The 20,578-nt window shown below is 42.6% G+C and overlaps 1 non-coding gene across 1 annotated transcript; it reads right to left on the bottom strand.

Moving 5' to 3' along the window:
- Positions 1-6,888: 6,888 nt before the first annotated feature.
- Trnaa-ugc (transfer RNA alanine (anticodon UGC)) lies at positions 6,889-6,963 on the bottom strand. Its single transcript has one exon. It is a non-coding gene; the product is annotated as a tRNA-Ala (tRNA).
- Between the last annotated feature and the right edge of the window lie 13,615 nt (positions 6,964-20,578).

Genomic DNA, 20,578 nt, shown 5'->3' with positions numbered 1-20,578 from the left:
AAGCAATCAAATCACAGGGAACATAAATAAAATAGCATCTTCCAGACAATCTCATTTCTAGGTAATATTTCATATCAGATTGCCAGTGTCTTCAAACAAAAAGGCATGAAAATATAATTCACCACTGGCAACAAGATTGGGCAGAAGCTAGCTCACAACAACAACACACAAAATCCACTTCTTCATATGGATGTGCACAAAATTGAATGTTTGGACCGCAATTGTTTCTACATAGGACTGACAGATAGATCAATTGAGCTTAGATTCAAAGAACACATGGCAGCACTACGAAAACAAAAAAATTCCACATGTCAGGAATAGCTACCCACCTGCATGAAACAACGGACCGTGCCAACAACACAAGTATCACCATTCTACACATCCACCCTAAAGGAAAAAAAAAACTAGGCATCCTTGGAACACTCCAAATTAGCAAACACCAAAGAAAAGAACCTGAATCGATCTTAAATGACAAAAATGACAACATTTACAATAGTATCATCTCTGTTTTCAACAACAGCCTACATTTTTAAATTTTCAGTTCACACACACACACACACACACCTTCATTTTTACCTATTAATTATGTTACCATGATGATGACATTGCCAAATGAGCAATGGAATGGCCTCATAACAAACATACCATCACTTCAGCAGCTTGCACACCCTGTCAGCTTGAAATTATATGTACATCAACTAACAGAATAAATTGTATATCTATCTGCATATTTTAAAGCATACAAATGTATTACTCCAGCATTTTCTTGGTCATTATGTGTAGCAGAAATAGCCTTAGGGCCCCCCCCCCCCCCCACCCTTGGCTCTGGGAAAGTTTGCTCTCCTCCAATCAATCCTTTCACTCTGTATATGAATCTCTCACTCTCCCTCACTCTCTCCCTCTCTCTCTTTCTCTTTTTGTCTGTCTGTCTGTCTCTCTCTCTCTCTCACTCTCGCTCTGCCTGCATCGTTTCATCCCTGTCTCTGAATCCCAGCCAAAATGGTTAATTATATATAATTTTACCATTCTTGGCAACATTTATTGTAGTTAAAGTTTGAACATGTCAACTGGTTATATAAAAGAGTATAAAATTCAGGTTATATAAACTTGGCAGAAAACTTTTGTATACCCCTTCAAATATTTACTCCAACGAATGTATTCAGCAACTCAAACAGAGGTATCCACAATCCTTTAACACTTAATCCAAAACTATAATGTTGTTACTATGTCTTTGTAGTTTGAGATAATGTTTCCGTTTTGGTATATGTTCTTTGCACCCAGTAGTTTCCAGACAGCGTTTTGTTTGCAAAATATGACGTATACATGTGATGTGTTACGAGAGTGTTAGGAGCCCGTGACCACTGGAGGTGCTCTGTTTTACTTGTTTATTTTCCTCTTTAGATGTACCTTTACTTTTTAGTTATAAACTTCCCCAAAATCATGTTGTGAAATAGTGTTTTTGTTTCTCCACTAGACAGCGCCACAGGTTACCCCAAAATCGTAACACAACACACACATTTGTAATGGTAACACATATAAGTCCACCTGGTGATAAGATTTAAACTTCGAAACGCGTTGTAGATATAAATAAACAGTAACTGGTAACAGTAATCTTGTAGTTTCATTCTATAACTGTCGCGATAAAGCCTAACCTAAAATGTTCGCATGTAAGAAGGTGTCATCTTCGGAAATCTAAGGCCTAACGATTCGAAATCAGTAGCTTTCGTTCGGAAACAATTATTAAATAGTCCATACTCCAAGTCAGCTAACCTTAAGTTAGAGAATTTTGTCCCACCACACTGCTCCTATTTTTTAAATGAGAGGTCATCCACCGGCGTCATTTCTTCTTCTTCCTTTGCTAATGAGCAGCCTCTTGCAGTAAAATAAATGCTACACTTGCGACAACTGCGAAATCCTCTTTTCCCTTGAGAATGGCCAGTAAAGTTGTAGTTACAACGCTACGTTATAAAAATAGCAAATGGTTCAAATTGCTCTGAACACTATGGGATGGCTCTGAGCACTATGGGACTTAACATCTGAGGTCATCAGTCCCCTAGAACTTAGAACTGCTTGACCCTAACTAACCTAAGGACGTGACACACAACGATGCCCGAGGCAGGAGTCGAACCTGCGACCGGAGCGATCGCGCGGTTCTAGAAGCGCCTAGAACCGCTCTGTCACAGCGGCTGGCTAGAGTTGTCAGAGCCATAGCGATCCCACCAGACCGATTCCCAGGATGAGAGGACGAACGCCATTGCGTTGGCAACCAGCATTCATCCGAATCCACTGGCTGTTGTTCGTTGGCCTAGTGTGTACGCGGTTTCATAGGAGAGTGGCGCGATGCGGGAAGCGGCCACCACTGGCGGTGGCAGTGACGTGCGGTGCTGGGCCGCTGTCCCCCCCCCCCCCCCCCCCCCCTAAGGAACAGACGACTACGGTCCGCGGCGGAGCTGGGGGATCGGCGCTCGCTTATCAGCCCTCATCTGCGCCGCCACATTTAAATGTTAATGCGGCTGGCCGCACTGTAGCGACAAAAGGAAGAGCGGCGAGGCGCGGCGTGGCGAGGCGAGGCGAGCCGGCTCACAGCTGCCGCGGCGCTTCGCTACAAAGGTCGCCGCCGGTCCGCCGCCCTCACCTGCCGGCCCCGCTGCCCAGCACCCCCTCCCTCTCCCCGTTTCAGCCAGCTCTTTCTGGCTGGCCCTACTTTGCTGTGAGCCGCCAAGAACTGTACGTGCCACACCAGACGCTGAAATGATCGTAGAATGTATGCGTCGGAATGCCATAATGTTTTACAAAATTGTTAAGGTTTCCGTGGCCACTTGTTGACAAACTGCCTATTGTCTTCTGTCGCCGGTTCTTCGGCCGACCTTCATCTGATGATTTTACTGACGTTTCGCCAGCACGAATGGCTGGCATTGTCAAAGCTTCACCCAACCCAGTTCACCACCTGCAATGGCGGGTGCGTGCTGGCGAAACGTCAGTAAAATCATCAGATGAACGTCGGCCGAAGAACCCGAGACAGAAACCAATAGGCAGTTTGTCTGGCTATTTAATTTACGTTCTGTTGCATCTTCCTGCCAACGAAGTCAGTGTGTATATAACACCACGCTCGTAACTTGTATGGCTTCATGCTTTAGTGGGCAAATTCCGTCAACAAATCCAGAGGTCTGTGGTTCAATCCCTTGGCGTTTCTAGAATTCTTCTGTGTCATTTCTCGCTTCATTTCCTTCTGACAATGATTTTGTAAGATGAAAAATGCCAGGTTGTATCGTCGTTTGCAGTCCACGTCCAGAATAACACCACACGAATCCCTGTCTCTGGAATCACCTCTTGGGTTTTAAGTAGACTGTTTAGGTTTTTATGTTGGTAACGCCACGTAGCGCTCTGTATGAAAATCACTGGCTGTGCTGTGTGCGGTCTGTGGCTGAATAGCATTGTTGTAATATTCGCTATTGTAGTGTTGGGCAGTTGGCTGTTAACAGCGCGTCGCGTTGCGCAGTTGGAGGTGAGCCGCCAGCATTGGTGGATGTGGGAAGAGAGATGGCAGAGTTTTGAGAGCGGATGATCTGGACGTGTGTCCATCAGAGGCAGTAAATTTGTAAGACTGGATGTCACGAACTGATATTATATATATATATATATATATATATATATAATGACTTTTGAACACTATTAAGGTAAATACATTGTTTGTTCTCTATCAAAATCTTTCATTTGCTAACTATGCCTATCAGTAGTTAGTGCCTATCAGTAGTTAGTCTTTTATTTAGCTGCCAGTATTGGCGCTCGCTGTATTGCAGTAGTTCGAGTGACGAAGATTTTTGTGAGGTACGTGTTTCATGAAAGGTATAGGTTATTGTTAGTCAGGGTCATTCTTTTGTAGAGATTATTGGAAGTCAGACTGCGTTGCGCTAAAAATATTGTGTGTCAGTTTAGTGTCGATCAGAATAAGTAAAGAGAGAAATGTCTGAGTAGGTTCAGTTCTGCTAAGCTGTTTGAAAATCAAATAATGTAAGAAGTTTATCAGCACAGTAATTCATAAATTTTAGAAGGGGACGTTTCAGGGTCTCTCTTTCTATAGATGGCAAATTTAGGTCTCCCCGGGTTTCAGTAGCGTGATCAGGAAGAAGCGCTCTGTCACTACAACTTTTCACGCAGGTGGCCTCTACAGCTATCCGGTTACACTCTCCAACTCCTTCTAACGCTCTTCTCCACTCAGATTACCTCACGTCTGCAGTAAATAACAACTCCAAGAGGTTCTATCGAGTTCAACAAGAAGTACGAAGCCAGCAACTCCTGGATCAGAACAAAAGAAGAGGGACAGCACAAATAGCCTGGAGTGATTTTGGGAAACTGAAGACGGTGGTCAGATATGCTACTGTAAGTGTGCAATGGGAAGTTTACATCATATTTTCGACCTGTGGCAGCGAGAGAGGCAGGGACTTTTAATGCGAAAGCTTTCGAAAAACTGACAGGTCTCAGCGAACAGTAGCAAGATTCTTCTTAGGAGTCACTGGAAAGGGCATGAAACCAGACATATGGAACGTGGATAGACTGGAGATAGAAATTATAGATTGTGCTAAACTTAAGGACAGAAGTAACTTTTGCATATGTGCTACTGCCAAGTAATATACCTCGTTGAAACTTGGACCAACAAGCTGCGACATTGTCGCGAATACAACAGTGACCCGTATATGCAATAAGTTTCCTTTACTTTACGTCTATGGTCACAAACTTTTTATTAACAGATTACCGGTTTCGGTCTATAATGACCATCATCAGATCTGTTTCACAAAAACAAATTCCTGATGTACTGCAGCCATCGTGGCATCATCAAATGTCAATGAAATAGATCTGATGATGGTCATTATAGACCGAAACCGGTAATCTGTTAACAAAAAGTTTGTGACCATAAACGTAAAGTAAAGGAAACTTGAAACCTCCTGGCAGATTAAAACCGTGTGCCGGACCGAGACTCGAACTCGGGGCCTTTGCTTTTCGCGGGTAAGTGCTCTACCATCTTTTTTTTTTTCGTGGTTCGTTGTATTTCGTCGTAGCGGACGTCACATGACCTCCGTTGAAGTTCGTTGTTGATGTTTACACTCAGTTTTTTTTTTTTATTACAGAGGCCAGGCAGCTCTCCGACCGAACACGCTGAGCTACCGTGCTGGCTACCAGGTGAGCTACCCAACCACGACTCACGCTCCGTCCCCACAGCTTTACTTCTGCAAGTATCTCGTCTCCTACCTTCCAGACTTTACAGAAGCTCTCCTGCGAACCTTTCAGAATTAGCACTCCTGAAAGAAAACTTACTGAAACTTGGACCTTAAATACAGAATCCGCCAGAAAATTCTGTACACTCTTCGTCAGGCTCTGTCGAGATATCGTTGTTGTCGTTCGATTTGACTTACGAGTGTGTTGTAGTATGGTCTTTGGTTCAATAGATGTTAGTACTTCCATTTCGCTATTGACAAAACAAGATGGCTGGAGCATGCTTGACATTCGAGCAACGAAAACGTATTGTGAAGTGGTTTTTCAAGTTTGATAATGACGTTGAAGTGCAACGTCAGCGCTGGCAGGAGTTTGAAACAGAGCCGCCAACCCGCCTAGCAACTAAACGCATTATTGACAAGTCTGAATTGCATGGAACGATTTGTGATATTCACAAAGGAAGATCAGGAAGACAGCCTACAGCTACAACTCCTGCTTCGTCGGCTCTCGTGTTGGAAACGTTTGTTAATTCTCCATAGAAGTCTGCTACACAATGTGAACGTGAAGTGGGAGTTAGCAATGCAAGTATACGAAGAATTCTGAAAGCTGCAAAGTGCAAAATTTACATTTCACAATTGCTGCACGCGACTACTAATGACGATCCTGATCGCCGAATGCAATTTTGTGAATGGTATCAGCAAATGGTAACTGATGATGAACAATTTGTGACGAAAATAGTGTGGAGTGATGAGGCTCAATTTAAAGTTAGTGGAACTGTGAATCGGCATAACGAAAAATCCACATGTTTTTGTGGATAAAGCGGTCAGTCTACCAGGGGTCCATGTGTGACCTAGTGGCTCAGTCGGACCCTTTTTCTCTGATGCTACTGTCACTGGAGAAGTGTAAGTGGAAATGTTACGCACATCAGTTTTGTGAGGTATAAATGCGCTTTATGGAGCTGATGAAGAAGACTTCTACCAACAGGACGGGACGCCACCACACTACCACCTAGACGCACGAACTTTCCTGGATGACAATTTTGTGGGGCATTGGATCGGACGAAGAGGGCCCATTGAGTTTCCAACGCGTGTCACATGATGGGATTTAAGTCGAGGGAACGGGCACGCCAGTCCTTTCGCGGAATATCCTCTCGTTCCAAGAGCTCACCTGGCTCCACAGTTCGATGCGGTGGCGCATTGTCATCCACAAAAATGAAGTCAGGGTCTAGTAAGCCTTAAAAAAGACGCACGCGTGGAAGGAGTACCGTGTGTATACATTTTTCTGGCGGACGCTGTAGAAAGGATTTTTGCAGTATAGACAGAAGGCAACTGAAAGAAGTACGCATTGAAAGGAATGGAAATGGCCGAGCCGTGCGTGGCTCATGATTGTGACCCGTCCTTCCTGCATTTCTGAAACGGCGAGAGTATTTTGTTTTAGTTTTGTGTTAATGACTTCTGGCGCCACTATCCTTGCTCACCTTCGCTGTCCGAGAGTGGCAGCACGAGCGTTATCGATAGTATATACGTATATGGATACGGTGTCTATTCTTTCGGACATGTCCGTAAGAAGAGACACCATTGATGACCTGCAACCGTCTAGAACGAAATTAGAATTATATTAATACCGTCAGCTGCGCACGGGCGTTGATATAGATCAACGGGGACAGGTGAAAATGTGTGCCCCGACCGGGACTTGAACCCGGGATCTCCTGCTTGCATGGCAGACGCTCTATCCATCTGAGCCACCAAGGGCACAGATGATAATGCGACTGCAGGGACTATCTCGTGCACGCCTCCCGCGAGACTCACAGCCTCACCTTGTATGTCCACACACTACATTCGTAGTGTCCCACCCCAACACACTCATTACTCGTGGAAGACATTCTTACCAAATCCCGTAAGAGTTCGGGGAATATGTGTGCATCCGCACAGAAAAAGAAGGTCATGGCCGGTAGTGCCAGAACTACATACTTTACGGATATGGTGTCTGTTCTTTCGGACCTGTCCCCGTTGATATATATCAACAACCGCCAGCCGCTGAACGTATTAATATAATTCTAATGTCTTTTTAGACGGCTGCAGGTCATCAATGGTGTCTGTTCTTTCGGACATGTCCCAAAGAACAGACACCATATCCATATAAGTATATAGTTCTGGCGATACCGGCCATGACCTTCTTCTCCTGTGCGGATGCACACATATTCCTCGAACTCTTACGGGGCTTGGAAGAATGTCTTCCACGAGTAATGAGTGTGTTGGGGTGGGACACTACGAATGTAGTGTGTGGACATACAAGGTGAGACTGTGAGTCTCGCGGGAGGCGTGCACGAGATAGTCCCTGCAGTCGCACTATCATCTGTGCCCTTGGCGGCTCAGATGGATAGAGCGTCTGCCATGCAAGCAGGAGATCCCGGGTTCGAGTCCCGGTCGGGCACACATTTTCACCTGTCCCCGTTGATCGATATCAACGCCCGTGCGCAGCTGATGGTATTAATATAATTCTAATTTCGTTATCGATAGTAGGTTCGTTTTACTATCTGTGGAGCGATCGCGAGTATTTCCGTGTTCTGCTCAAACAGGAACGAGGCCGTGTGACGGAGTCGGTGGAGTGAGTCGGTACAGTGAGTCGGCAGACTGACTCGGAAGGCAGACAGTCGCATGTTAGTCATTCGGCACTGAGTCTCAGTCCCCTTTGGGTTGTGGACTGAGTCGGGTTCGTCGTTACTCGGCTGTCGGACGAGTTGGTACTCAGTAGCAGGCAGGTCCGCACGGTGCAAGTACGCGCCGGGACCCTGGTCGACGCCGTTGGTCGGTCGGTCGGCTGGTCGTCGGATGGTGACATGTGGTCTGCTGAGCACTGACACCGGTATCAGTCGGGGAAGAGTTGGCAGCCAGCAACGGTCGGGTCCGTATGGCGTTAGTAGTCGCCGGGACAGCTGTCGGCGAAAGTGGGCTGCCGTTGGTTGTTCGCTCGGCAGGTCGTCTCTCTCGGCGACGTCTTGGATCCTCAGAACGAACACCATTTTCCGAGTCGGGATGTGGTTGGTCCTTGTTGGTTCGTTGGAACTCAGCAGCGACGTAGTCTCCACAGCGCGAAGCCAGGCCGGGGCTTTTGGCGGCGGGCACGCGCTGTTGCATTTGGAGGCGCTAGCTATGTGAGCGACTCTTCGCTTTCCTCCGAAGCAGTATCCTCAAGTTGAGTAATTAGTTGCCTGTTCTTCAAACTAGACTGTTACGATTTCTTCGTTTTGGTAGATTGTTCTTTCCTCAGCCGTTGACGCGTGTGATAACATGTGGTGGCTTGTCTTTTCTGTATTCTTTTAAACTTGTCTTGAATGGTATGTGATGCCTTGATCTTGGTGAGGCCGTGTCCGAAGTATGGGTATTTTGGTTTACTCGTCATCGGCCGATATTTTCTATTATTTGTGCAGTTGGATCTGACAGTTGGAAATCGGTCAGATTGTCGGTCGGTCGTAAATCGTCCCTAGGTTGTGCTGCCTTCTCTTATCTGACCTTACGCCTTGGCTGCTTGTCCCACTTCACTACACCCGTAAGCGACCTTCTCGGGCCGATCCTGGAGTATTTTCTGAACACCACTTGTTACTGTTTTCATTTGTGTTTTCCCCTTTTGTAATTTTGTAAGTACTGTGCTTGGCTTTCTCTAGTGTATTAATGCTGTTTTAATGGTTGAAATTAGGCCTTCAGCGGTGTTTTATTTAAATTTAGTGTTTGCTCTGTGTTCAGACCTTCAGCCGCATTTGTTTCACAATCTGTGGATTTAACATATAAATCCTTGTCTGTTTCTCTTTAATTATCTTCAATTCTTGTTCTGTAAATGTTTATCTTAAGGTTGCCTTTAATTATTTTTTAGTAATTGCTTGGGCCTTCACACGACAAGATACTTCAAGTTTTCTTAAGATGTTTTTCTGTTGTACTGTGTAAAGGCTTATCTTTAAAGTCTTTCTTTTATTATGTAAAGAAAATTTTTTAATTGGGGTTTCAGCCGAAGAATTAACTTGAATTTCCCTTAATATGGCCTTTAGCCGAAATTTATAAATGCTTGGCTTTTAATGAATTTCCTTAGCTGATCTGAAATATTATTTCGGCCTTTAACCGAGAAGATATTGCAATTTTATTTAAGTAAGGCCTTCAACCGCTACTCTAAATCCTGGTGTTTTAAAATCAATCATTTAAACTTATTCTGGAGAAGTTACTTGGACCCTCAGACGTGAATTGATCTTTGTTGTTTTAAAGAGAAAACTGTGCATTGGTTTGAGGAATAAAGTTGTGTGTGTTCTTGTATAACAAACATTAATTCACCTTGGCCCCTTTCCACAACCTGATCAGCCCTGTCCTGCGAAACCAGATTTCAATGACACTTCTATTTAAAGACAATAACGTTGATTGCTGTTTGTATCGGGTTCAAAGATTTGGAGGTCAGTACGCCCATGCAACGTTATGCCTCCCACACCATAACGCCTGGACCACTAAAACGATAATTTTAGACAGTGTTCTTGGAAACATGCTGCATGTATGACATGCTTGGTCGTGTCCAGCGAGTCTTTCCCTCAACAGCTCCTGCTGGTATTGTTCCAACGATGTTTTGCCTTTTAATATGTGTCCTACGAATTTGTCTCTTCTTGTCTGGACGTGCCTCTTCTGTAGAGGCTTGTGTTCTGCAGTCTTCTTAGCGCCTCTTCATTGGTAGCTGCCGCGCGGTCGAAAGTGCGAGTCTTCCTTCGGGCATGTGTGTGTGTGTGTGTGTGTGTGTGTGTGTTGTCCATAGCGTAAGTTAGTTTAAGTTACGTTAAGTAGTGTGTAGGCTTAGGTACCGACGACCTCAGCAGTTTGGTTCCATAAGATCTTACCACAAATTTCCAAATTCTCCATTGGTAACTCCGTCTCTCCAGGTGATCATCACTTCGTAGCATCAGGCTCCAAGCTTTCTAGCCGTCTTTTGTTGCACAACCATATAGGGCCACACTCCAAACAATGATTTCATGATCCGTTTGCTTATTTCCAAGCTAATGTTCTTGCCAGCGAGTAAGTTCTTTCTCAAATTAAATGGAATTTTGGCCTGCTGTACTCTGTTAACAGTTTCTTTCCGGCTCCTATCATCCCCTCTGATCCTGCTTCCCAAATAGATAAATTCGTCTGTCGCTGCTAGCCTCTCTCTTCCAATTATTATTCTTCAAGGTCAGTACTCTTCTTGGGTGCCGCATACTATCACTTCGACCTTTCGCTTGTTTAGTCTCGTATTATACAGATTGTAGAAAATCACTTCCATTGTGCTGCATGTAGACTACAATTTTTTTCCGTCGCTCAATACACAATTGGAATAGGATAGAAAACGCCACGCGGCGCATTGACGACACTGTATGCAAGATGGCGGCAAGTGATGTTGTTCGATCATGTGAAGCGTGCAAAAAAGTTATTAAAACGACAGATATAGTGCTAGTTTGTGGATTATGGTGTAATAAATCCTTTCACAACGAGTGTGTAGGCGTTAGTAACAGTGAAGCTCGTACAGTAGCATGTTCTACAGACCGAATTAAGTTTCACTATGTGTCCTGCGAAAAGAGGTTAAGTAGCGAAAATTTACATGAACCTGAAGTGCAGAAACACAAAAGTGATATTGAAGTGAACGGTGACGTAAAATTATTAGAATACTTGCAAAATATACTCAAGTTAACAAATAAAATATCGGAAGATAACCTATCAATGAATAAAAAGCTGGATACAATTATCAGTGCTGATTCTAAGATTGAAGAATTGCAGTCTCCAAAATATAACGTAAACATATGTGAAAAACCACTTATAAACGGTGCTGACTCCTTGGAAAGTGGTTATAGCAAAGTAAGTGAATTTGTGCAGGAAAACATTGGTACTGCAAATGGTAAACAAACGGATTTGGCGGCAGATAAACATAAACACCATATTGGGGTTAATGTGCTGTGCAACCCGACTCACACATCCAAAACAACTGTTGGTGATCGAGAAAACGGCGCTGATGAATGCTGTAATAATGTAAGTAGTGACAGAAACTGTTCAAATCCCTTTCTACAACAAGGAAAACAGATCATTCCAGACGAAAAATCTCCAACCGTTAATTGTAATCAAACTGATATCATGGAATCAAATGAGTGTTTTGATGTAAACAATGTATCGGTCAACAAAACAGGATCTGGCGTTAATAAAGACGAAAATAGTCTCTACAACTCTGCAGATTCCTCAGAAAATAAACTCTCACCCAATACAGAGTGGCGTGTAGTAAGTTCTAGGAAAAGAAGTTTTCGCCATAGGGACAAGAAGACCCCAACAACTTCTGCAGAACAACAAACAAATAATACAGCGCTAAATACAGATATACCATGCAAACTGCCACAGACAGTGACTATCAGATCAACTCCTCCAACCAATGCCATCTCAGTAGTTGGAAATTCAAGGAATGCTGTATGGGGAGAAGAGAGCATGGTTTCATTTAGGAAAGGTGAAAAGTGGAACGACAGCAGAAAACGTAATTAACTTTTTGAAGAAAATCCTACCAGGTCATAGCAACTTTCACGTAGAAAAATTGGAATCTAAGTGTGTAAATAGTAGTTTTAAGATTGGTGTAGACTTTCATCTAAAAGACAAGCTAATGGACACTGCTGTATGGCCCAAAAATGTTGTAATTAAGCGTTTATTGTTCCGGAGACCATCTGTTATGCCAATAAAATAGATTATGAAGTTAAAAACAAGGATCAAGGATCACTGCACAAGAATGTTTCTAGTACTGAAAACAATATGCCTATAATCATTGCAAGTGTAAATGTGCAGTGCATAAGAACCAAAATGGATCTCCTATCATTTTTTATAGAAGAAATTAAACCAGATGTTTTATGTATTTGTGAACACTGGCTAGCTGAAGCAGAAGGTGATTTCTATAAATCTGTTGAATACTTAGACATGGCCAGTGCTTGGTTTCGGAGAACTGCAACCCATGGTGGGGTCTCTGTGTATGCCAACAGAGATCATAGCATCAAGGAAATTGATTTAAGCAGTTTTTGTGTGGATTTTGATCTTGAATTAGCTGCACTGTTATTAACAAATATTGATTTAGTTGTTGTCTCTGTGTACCATTCACCAGATGGTGACTTTGAGAATTTTATTGGACATATGGAGAAATGTTTGTGTTACCTAACACGCCTAAAGTCAAAAATCGCACTGTGTGGAGATTTTAACATACACATAGGTGATGGAGACGCCAGAGAGAGGGTCTTCATGATATTAATTACCAGTTATGGGTTGTTTATTGCAAATAAGTTCCCAACAAGGGGTGGTGCATGCCTGGACACCATAATCACCAACCTCAACATCTGGGATTATAAACTCAGTGTAGTTGAACCTATGATAGCGGATCACTGTGCACTAGTAATGGAAACCAGTATGAGGAGCAAACCGCAGATAAGCGCATGGCATTCAAATTACACATTCAAAAGAAGATTTGTTAAAGAAGAGAGACTAAATGATCTCAAAGCAGCTCTATCTTGTGTAAACTGGCAACAGAAAATTGCAGAGTTAGTAGGCAGTGATTCTTTCTTATGTCTGTTCCAAACCTTAAAAGCAATATTTGATTACATGTTTCCGGTAAGACCAGTGAAGAATCCTCTGGACAAATCACAAGGCAGGCAGAAAGTTATCAATGTGAAACAATGGTACACCGCCGAGCTCAATAAATTGAAATGTATTGTAACAATGTGCAAGGATCGAATGAAATCAGCTTTAGACATTCCAGCTAAAGAATTACATCACCGCAACTACCTAAAAGCCAAAAAAGCTTATAGGAAGGCAGTAGAGGAAGCAAAAAAGAAACATAATGATACATACATTACAGAGGCCCAAAATCCTTGTAAAGCTACCTGGAATCTTGTAAATGAGAACAGAAAGAAGTCTACCTCCTGCTTAAATTCGTGTAGTCCTGATGACTTCAGTGAATATTTTGTCAGAATAGTGGAAAAGACAGTGAGTGAAATTCCACACTCTGACCTAGATCCAACTGCAAACATAAGAAATGCAGACAGTTGCAGTATTCAAAACTGCAAGGAAGTACACCCTGAAGACATGATAAAAATTGTGAACTCCTACAAACACTCAGAAAGTGTAGACATCTATGGCATGTCCTGTACACTGCTAAAGAAAATTATTGCAGAATTAGCTCAGCCACTAGCCATAGCAATAAACAAATGTCTATCTTCTGGTGTCTTCCCAGACTTCCTTAAACTGGCGCGCACAGTACCAATATATAAGAAGGGGGATCCTTGTGAGGTGTCCAACTTCAGACCAATCTCAGTGGTACCAGTACTAGCCAAAGTTACTGAGTCTGTGATGCACGGCCAGGTACTGAATTACTTTGAGGAAAACAACTTATTCCAAAACACACAGCACGGATTCCACAAAGGAAGATCAACAGTGAAAGCCACACTGGACTTATTAAAAACAATTCGACAGAGTTTTGAAGAGAGAGAGAGTGTGGCACTGACACTCTGTGACCTCAGCAAAGCCTTTAACTGCATCTCACACACAACACTAACAAAAAATGGTTCAAATGGCTCTGAGCACTATGGGACTCAACTGCTGAGGTCATTAGTCCCCTAGAACTTAGAACTAGTTAAACCTAACTAACCTAAGGACATCACAAACATCCATGCCCGAGGCAGGATTCGAACCTGCGACCGTAGCGGTCTTGCGGTTCCAGACTGCAGCGCCTTTAACCGCATGGCCACTTCGGCCGGCCAACACTAACAGCCAAGTTAAAATGCAATGGTGTAGGAGGTGTTGTTCTATCAACACTCCATTCTTATTTGGAAAACCGAAAGCAGGTAGTATCAGTGCAGGGAGCAACTTCTCTTGAACAAAAACTGGAGCATGGAGTGCCCCAAGGATCAGTCTTAGGACCTCTCCTATTCCTCATATATGTCAATGATATGAGCTGTAATAGTCAAATGTTGCAGTTTGCAGATGACACTACCCTTATTGCCAAAGGACATACAGCCGCAGAAGCTCTTGGTGCATCAAATTTGATGTTTGAAGAAATAAAAGAATGGTTCGTAATAAACAAAATGAAGATCAATGACGAAAAAACCCAACATCTGATATGCAGTCTAACCAACATCGAAGACCAAGAAAACATGGAGACTGTCAGACTACTGGGCTTCAAGATTGACAGCAAACTCTCCATGAATGATCACACTGCATATGTATGCACCAAACTTTCTCGTGTGATATACCTCCTGAGGAAGCTGAAGAGGGTAATAACTGACCAGTTTCTCACAATAGTCTACCATGCACTCTTCCACAGCCACATTAGCTATGGACTGTTGTTGTGGGGACACTCCTCAGGCAGCAAAGATGTGTTGCTACTACAAAAAAAAGCCATCAGGATCATATCCTCTAGCAAAAGACTGGACCACTGTAAGCCTATTTTCACCAGGGTAGGCATAATGACTGTTTTTAGCCAGTATGTGTATTTCTGCCTCATGTATATAAAAGAAAATCAAGGGAATTTTAGCATAAGACAAGAAATACATAATCATGACACTCACTGTAAGAGGAACATTGAAGTGCCAAGGTGTCGCCTATCAAGTACACAAGACAGCTTTCCAACAGTCGCCCTAAAAATGTACAATCAACTGCCTCCAGAAGTGAAATCCCTGCCACCTGAATTATTTCGGAAAAAAATTGCTCAGGACTTGAAACAACATCCACTATATTCATTGGAAGAGTTTTTCAACAGCGGTTCTACTGAATGGACAAAATAATAAATATTGTTATGTTTTATATATAATTTTGCCTAAATTTATCTTCTTCTTATGATAACTACACATTTAATTTTGTGTTTTACTTAAAGTACATATTTTGCCAAAATGAAACTTTGTATGTGTGACATTTTGCTTCATGGTATTTTCATTTGCTGCTATGAAGTTTTACTTTCCTGTTTAGTTATATTTCATTCCCGCTATGTTCTATGTGTTTTTGTGCACTGCATAAATATTTTCTTTTATTTGTAATATACATTTTGTATATGGTGTTGTATAAATGTTGGTTGATAAACATTGTATTTGTGACGCAGTCTGTCCAGCCATGGCTGGTAAATGACGAAGATATAGTAAAGTAAAGTAATCTGGTACACCGACCAGTCTGTGTGTAGTATCTAAGCGGCTTTCCAGTCTCGTACAGATAAATGTTGGGCTGGTTCGTAACCTCTGCCTCTGAAAACGCGCTACATGGACAGTTAAAACACGACAGTACACACAACGCAGTTTACAAGATTCACAGACAGATGACGCACGCAATTTCCCTCCTAAGGTCTACGGCCGACAGTGGCGACTAAAAGACTATCGGGCCACAGATTTTAAATAAAGGAGACTTTCCCATGTCGTTTATCTATATGTTGTTGTTGTTGTTGTTGTTGTCGTGGTCTTCAGTCCTGAGACTGGTTTGATGCAGCTCTCCATGCTACTCTATCCTGTGCAAGCTTCTTCATCTCCCAGTACCTACTGCAACCTACATCCTTCTGAATCTGCTTGGTGTATTCATTTCTTGGTCTCCCTCTACGATTTTTACCCTCCACGCTGCCCTCCAATACTAAATTGGTGATCCCTTGATGCCTCAGAACATGTCCTACCAACCGATCCCTTCTTCTGGTCAAGTTGTGCCACAAACTTCTCTTCTCCCCAATCCTATTCAATACTTCCTCATTAGTTATTCTTCTGTAGCACCACATTTCGAAAGCTTCTATTCTCTTCTTGTCCAAACTATTTATCGTCCATGTTTCACTTCCATACATGGCTACACTCCATACAAATACTTTCAGAAATGACTTCCTGACACTTAAATCTATACTCGATGTTAACAAATTTCTCTTCTTCAGAAACGCTTTCCTTGCCATTGCCAGTCTACATTTTATATCCTCTCTACTTCGACCATCATCAGTTATTTTGCTCCCCAAATAGAAAAACTCCTTTACTACTTTAAGTGTCTCATTTCCTAATCTAATTCCCTCAGCATCACCCGACTTAATTCGACTACATTCCATTATCCTCGTTTTGGTTTTGTTGATGTTCATCTTATATTCTCCTTTCAAGACACTGTCCATTCCATTCAACTGCTCTTCCAAGTCCTTTGCTGTCTCTGACAGAATTCCAATGTCATCGGCGAACCTCGAAGTTTTTATTTCTTCTCCATGGATTTTAATGCCTACTCTGAACTTTTCTTTTGTTTGCTTTACTGCTTGCTCAATATACAGATTGAATAACATCGGGGAGAGGCTACAACCCTGTCTCACTCCCTTCCCAACCACTGCTTCCCTTTCATGCCCCTCAACTCTTATAACTGCCATCTTGTTTTCTGTACAAATTGTAACTTGCCTTTCGCTCCCTGTATTTTACCCCTGCCACCTTTAGAATTTGAAAGAGAGTATTCCAGTCAACATTGTCAAAAGCTTTCTCTAAGTCTACAAATGCTAGAAACGTAGGTTTGCCTCTCCTTAATCTTTCTTCTAAGATAAGTCGTAAGGTCAGTATTGCCTCACGTGTTCCAGTATTTCTACGGAATCCAAACTGATCTTCCCCGACGTCGGCTCCTACTAGTTTTTCCATTCGTCTGTAAAGAATTCGTGTTAGTATTTTGCAGCTGTGGCTTATTAAACTGATTGTTCGGTAATTTTCACATCTGTCAACACCTGCTTTCTTTGGGATTGGAATTATTATATTCTTCTTGAAGTCTGAGGGTATTTCGCCTGTTTCATACATCTTGCTCACCAGATGGTAGAGTTTTGTCAGGACTGGCTCTCCCAAGGCCGTCAGTAGTTCCAATGGAATGTTGTCTATTCCGGGGGCCTTGTTTCGACTCAGGTCTTTCAGTGCTCTGTCAAACTCTACACGCAGTATCGTATCTCCCATTTCATCTTCATCTACATCCTCTTCCATTTCCATAATATTGTCCTCAAGTACATCGCCCTTGTATAGACTCTCTATATACTCCTTCCACCTTTCTGCTTTCCCTTCTTGGCTTAGAACTGGGTTTCCATCTGAGCTCTTGATGTTCATACAAGTGGTTCTCTTATCTCCAAAGGTCTCTTTAATTTTCCTTTAGGCAGTATCTATCTTACCCCTAGTGAGAGAAGCCTCTACATCCTTACAATTGTCCTCTAGCCATCCCTGCTTAGCCATTTTGCACTTCCTGTCGATCTCATTTTTGAGACGTTTGTATTCCTTTTTGCCTGCTTCATTTACTGCATTTTTATATTTTCTCCTTTCATCAATTAAATTCAATATTTCTTCTGTTACCCAAGGATTTCTACTAGCCCTCGTCTTTTTACCTACTTGATCCTCTGCTGCCTTCACTACTTCATCCCTCAAAGCTACCCATTCTTCTTCTACTGTATTTCTTTCCCTCATTCCTGTCAATTGTTCCCTTATGCTCTCCCCGAAACTCTGTACAACCTCTGGTTCTTTTAGTTTATCTAGGTCCCATCTCCTTAAATTCCCACCTTTTTGTACTTTCTTCAGTTTTAATCTACAGTTCATAACCAATAGATTGTGGTCAGAGTCCACATCTGCCCCTGGAAATGCCTTACAATTTAAAACCTGGTTCCTAAATCTCTGTCTTACCATTATATAACCTGATACCTTTTAGTATCTCCAGGGTTCTTCCATGTACACAACCTTCTTTCATGATTCGTAAACCAAGTGTTAGCTATGATTAAGTTGTGCTCTGTGCAAAATTCTACCAAGCGGCTTCCTCTTTCATTTCTTACCCCCAATCCATATTCACCTACTACGTTTCCTTCTCTCCCTTTTCCTACACTCGAATTCCAGTCACCCATGACTATTAAATTTTCGTCTCCCTTCGCTATCTGAATAATTTCTTTTTTTTTCATCATACATTTCTTCAATTTCTTCGTCATCTGCAGAGCTAGTTGGCATATAATCTTGTACTACTGTAGTAGGTGTGGGCTTCGTATCTATCTTGGCCACAATAATGCGTTCACTATGCTGTTTGTAGTAGCTTTCGCGCATTCCTATTTTCCTATTAATTATTAAACCTACTCCTGAATTACCCCTATTTGATTTTGTGTTTATAACCCTGTAGTCACCTGACCAAAAGTCTTGTTCCTCCTGCCATCGAACTTCACTAATTCCCACTATATCTAATATCTATATAGGATGGATCATATTCGTATTCTCAATTGGTACCAGCCAAAGGAAAGGTGGAAAGATCAGAACACTCAACAAATGATGTTATTTGCAACAGGCGACACGGCCAGTTACGTGAAGAAAGAGAAAGAAGTAGAGGAATTTACGCGTCTAAACGGTCATATGGGCTGCTGCTGTAGTCATTTCGGGTGGGTACCGACTGCGCGTGGAGAGGTTTACTGTTTGCCCAAGTGCGCGAGAAAAGGTTCAACATTACCTCAGCCTGTCAGCGAAAAAGTCGACTTGCACGCAATGAAATATTTTATAAACAGGTTGACGGCGCACATGTGTTTCATTCGCTAATTAGTAATTTCTGTACTGAACCGCTGGCGCACTGTTACCATTAGGCGCTTTCTCCGAGTGTGCCCATTCCTAGTCTTCGTAAGAGGCTGGTAAATTAGAAATGGATTGTAACGCTCCAGTGGAGTGTGTGAGAAGGGAAAGAGGCCATAATTGGTCATTGTTGGAAGAACTAAATTTCGAAAAGATAGAGAGAGAGAGACAAAGTGGAGTAGCGTGGAAGTGCACAATAGAAGCATGTAAGTCATGTATTTACTTAAACGATTCTTCGATGCACATTCTGTTTACTAATGAAGTCAAGGACAACGATGAAGCCACTGATTAATTAAACATTCAAATAACTTCCAAACGAAGGCTATTACTCAATTATGTAAAAGACTTTCCAAACTAATTCGTAAGAAAGTTGCCTCCAATGGGCTCGACAGTTTCAGCCTAGATGTTATCGACATTAAAGCTCTGAAAATTGGAAGAAAAATGCTGTAGTGGCAACTTAACTCATGTTTTCCTCCGCGCGCAGTCGACTTAGCTCAAAAACTGACCAACAAGCGCAGCTGACCTTCGAAAAGTGACCGCACGCGCAGCTGACCACTTCAAGAGCAGGTAAAAGATCGGGTCTGTATCAGTGGGGATCACCTGGTCATTTCGACAGGTAAGATCCTCGGCAGGATTTTCCGAAGAAGTTCCAACGGTAGGGTAGTTGGCAAACACCCTTTGTCGGCCGCCTGACGCGGATCGGGGGATTTTCCCAAAATCCGAGCGCAGTGTGGCCCTCGAAAGCGCTTTCTTTAACTACACGGAGTATTCACATGAGATACGGTGAAGACACGGAAACGTTTCTTGTTGGTTACTTTACAGCTTTTATGTCGTATGCGAACATGTTATTAGCTTTAATCTGGGCTGTGGCTACGAAAGAAACGAAGGAAGAACTATGCAGCGCTTATTAGATAAGAAACCTCATTAGTTAGCAGGTTTCAGGAGTGCTTTGAACTCCTGAAATCTGGGAGTTGGTCACGATCCCTCGTGGAAGGAAGAAGGCGGTTTCAACAGGAACAGAAATGGGTCTGCCGTAGACAATTACAAGTTTCATCCACAGCTTTGTTGTGGTAGCAGCTGCTGGGTGTTGGGATTTTCATTGCGATGTGTACATTGAATCAGCTAAAGCTGATGTTATTATTCGGCAGCTGTTTAGAATTACACTTGGGAGCTAATAACAAAGAAATGAAGAACGAAGCAACTAAAAAGGCATCAAGTCCAATCAGTTACACATAGTTGATATAAATTAATACATATAAAAGACCAGGTGTTAATCACGTGTCACATATCATATCATATCATGTGAGCAGGGCAATCGATATAATTACCGCTCCATCTGAACTTCTGAACACATGCGGAACCAGACAGGTATCCTTGCACAAGAGGTGGTGTGTCCAATTTGAAATCACAGCTGTAAATGATCAGGAGCTACGTGTAAAGATCGGAGAGTGTCGAAATATTTCACGGGTGAACTTCCGGTGTCAGTGTCCAATGGGCGCAATATTTCGGCAAACGACCACGTTGCCATTATCAGGACACTGACAGCCGGGAGTTCACCCGTGAAATATTTCGACACGAAGTACTCCGGGAGAAGCTGAGGAATCACATATCGGAGGGTATTCAGCCACCTGCGTTTGTTACGAAGAACGAACCAGAGCAAAGAGGTAACCAATGCTACTTCATGGATTCAGTGTTAAAAGTTATTACGAGGGTCGTTCAAGAAGTAAGGCCCCACATTTCTTCCTCGGAACATATTCATTGTTAAGAGTCAGACTTCGGTGACAGTATACATCAACA

Source organism: Schistocerca serialis, chromosome 6 (genome assembly GCF_023864345.2).
Source record: "Schistocerca serialis cubense isolate TAMUIC-IGC-003099 chromosome 6, iqSchSeri2.2, whole genome shotgun sequence".
Lineage (NCBI taxonomy): Eukaryota > Metazoa > Arthropoda > Insecta > Orthoptera > Acrididae > Schistocerca > Schistocerca serialis.
Note: the sequence above shows the minus strand (reverse complement) of the source record. Positions and strands in the feature narration are given on the sequence as shown.